Source organism: Piliocolobus tephrosceles, unplaced genomic scaffold (assembly GCF_002776525.5).
Source record: "Piliocolobus tephrosceles isolate RC106 unplaced genomic scaffold, ASM277652v3 unscaffolded_30197, whole genome shotgun sequence".
NCBI lineage: Eukaryota > Metazoa > Chordata > Mammalia > Primates > Cercopithecidae > Piliocolobus > Piliocolobus tephrosceles.
The window spans coordinates 1-3,030 of NW_022313418.1; the positions used below are offsets into that span (position 1 = coordinate 1).

Here is a 3,030-nt window from a genome sequence, read left to right on the forward strand (position 1 = left end):
TGTGAGTTTTTAAAGGTGAAGTTTGCTCTCCAGCACTGGTCCCTGCCAAGTGTGACCTTCATGTCTTCTTTCCACAAGGTCTGGGTCCCCATCTTCAGAGGCCCACAGTTCCCAGAGTGACTTTCCTCAGAAAATAAGATCTTAGGGGAGACAGTCAGAGGAGGGGGCCTTGTGTTCCCCACTGCACAGCCCCTCATTGGGATTGGAAAGTGAGGGTCTCTGCCCACAAGTTGGCAGTCACCCTAAGCTGTGGTGTGGGAGGAAGCCTAGGGAATATAGGTCAGTGCTGGAACAGTAGTTCCTGATCCTGACTTGGAGAAGGTGTTAAAATCCCGTCATTCCTGACTCCTCCTTTGTGGGAGCCCCCACCACGCAGCTCTCACAGAGTTGTTGGGAGGGTCACCTGTGGTGATGGCTTTGGAAGTGCTTTGTGAATGACAAAGTGGGCCTTCTTATTTCTGTCACTGGCCTTTCGAAATTCAATACTAATTGCCTGGGGATCTCCAGGTCTCAAGATCTAATCCTGGAAGGGTATGAGGTGTCTGTAGTGGAACATTCTACAACTCCTGGGAGGTCCCTCACTTCCACCTTCACCCGACATCGTCCCTGCTCCTGTTCCCTCAGCCTGGAGAGCTTGCCCAGGAGCACAGGGTGGTACTGGACTGACCTCCTTAGAAAGGGTGATTACATCTTCATTTGAGCTCTCCCTCTTCCTAGCTTGCCACATAGAATTCTGGGGCTCCATGTATTTGCTGGAAATGAGAGGGAGAACTTCTAGGGCAGGGATCTTCCCCAGATGGGGACAGAGGAGTATCCTGGAGTCTGGGTGTCAGGAATGTGAGCCCTGCCCAGCTGGCCAGCCCCTGTCCCATGCTGCCCGGTGCATGATGTTTCTTGCACAAGCTTCCTTTAGAGGGAAGCCTCCAGAGTGACTGCAGTGAGGTCCATGCTGTTGGGGGTGACAGAGCAGCCTTGGAGGCCCTCTGCTCTTACACTGGCAGGAGGTGGCCAAAGAGAAGCAGGCAGAGGAAGCTTCTCCAAGCAGGCTTGGAAAGAAATTTCTGCATATCATTCATGTCACTTTTGCCACTAGAAGGACAATTTCTACAGTGGAGTGGAAGAAAACGACTATGCTGTGGGAGAGAATGGATCCATCCAGAAGAGCAATGCAAGAGGGGAAAATGTGCCCACTGCCAGAATTTTGTGTCTTTTGAAGGCATTCTCCAGAATTCTACTTTTGAAGGATGCCCCTTTTGACAGTTACTGAGGAAGCAGTGGGACATTTTCAAAGACTTTTGTATTAAAATAAAAAATACAATACACTGCTGTGGGTCTGTGTGCAGGGATGACAAAGAGCAAGGTTGCCACTGTTCTGTGTCACAGATGCTATGGGAAGTGCCTTAACACACACAAATGTGCTTCATGCGACCTGGTGAGGAACATCTCTAAAACATTTTGCAGTTGAGAAAATAGAGTGTCGAGGAGGTTGAATGCGTTATCCAAGATCACACATATGTCCTGACAGAATCAGGGTTCAATGCAGAATTATGTATCATGAATTATAGGGGTGTATTTTCAACAAGAGTCAAACTCCCTCTCAAAAGAAAAAAATACTTCTACCTTCCAGTCGGGTCCAGTGACTCAGGCCTATAATCCCAGCACTTTGGGAGGCCAAGGCGGGTGGATCACTTAAGGTCAGGAATTCGAGACGAGCCCAGCCAACATTGTGAAATCCCATCTCTACTAAAAATACAAAAATTATCTGGGCATGGCGGTGCACGCCTATGGTCTTAGCTACTTGGGAGGCTGAGGTAGGAGAATCTCTTGAAGCAGGGAGGAGGAGGTTGCAGGGAGCTGAGATCACACCACTGCACTCTAGCCTGGGCAACACAGTGATCTCAAAACAAAAACAAAAGAAAAAAACTTCTACTTTCCAATCCCCAAATCCACTCCCAACCCAACAAAACAAACTCCCCCACATTCCAAGCCACCATAATAACATGTGTCTGCTGATGTTCTTTAAACTTATACTGGACTGGGGTCATCTTTTATTGCTGTACAAAATATTTTTTCCCCTCAGTTGATGCAGATGTTCTAATTCTCGTCAAGGGATTTGTTCCTTTTTGATCTTCAGTGCCACTGTGCCTCTGCAGAATTTAAATGTGTCTACTGAGATTCCCATTTTCTGGCTTTTTCAAGCCCCTCATTGCTTATTCCTTGCTATCTGGAAGGCATTTTGTTTTACAGAAGGTGTTCAAAGACTCAGGAACTTAAAGGTAAAATGTACATTTGGAACAGAATTAGAAACAAAGATTTACTAGAGACATACACTGCCTCCATAGCTCAGGAGACCCCATATTGATTGTTAAGTTGTGAATTCTCCCGAAATTAATCTCTAGATTTAACATAATCCTTTTCTTTATAACTGGAGCCCTTCATGAATTTGTATGTCATCCTTGCACAGGGGCCACACTAATCTTTTCTATATCATTTGAATTTTAGTATATGTGCTGCCAAAGCAAGCACTAGCACAAACCTAATAAAAATCTAAGCAGAAATTTTTTTAGAAATGGACAAGTTGATTCTAAAGTTTACATGGAAAAAGCAAAGGACAAATAATAACCAAATAGGAAGAAACAAACTTGAAGGACTCAGAATATCTGATTTCTAAACAGCTACAGCAATGAAAACACTGTAGTACTGGTGAAACATAGGTGTACTGATCAAGAAAAAAGAACAGTCTAGAAATACACCCACACATGTGGTCAATTGCTATTTGATAAAAAGCCAGAGTTATCCAATGGAGAAAGGACAGTCTTTTCAACTAGGGAGTTCCTGAAGAATTGGACTTCCATATGGAAAAAATAATAATAATAATCAACCTCTGTCCAGGAGTGGTAGCTCATACCTGCAATCCCAGCACTTTGCGGGGCTGGGGCAGGTGGATCAACTGAGGTCAGGAGTTCAAGACTAGCCTGGCCAACATGGTGAAATTCCATGCTTACTAAAAAAAAAACAAAAACAAAAAAC

At 44.8% G+C, this 3,030-nt stretch overlaps 1 non-coding gene across 1 annotated transcript; it reads right to left on the reverse strand.

Moving 5' to 3' along the window:
• Window positions 1–2,419: 2,419 nt before the first annotated feature.
• On the reverse strand, window positions 2,420–2,526 carry LOC111534657. The gene has a single exon (XR_003308319.1). It is a non-coding gene; the product is annotated as a U6 spliceosomal RNA (small nuclear RNA).
• Window positions 2,527–3,030: the final 504 nt, after the last annotated feature.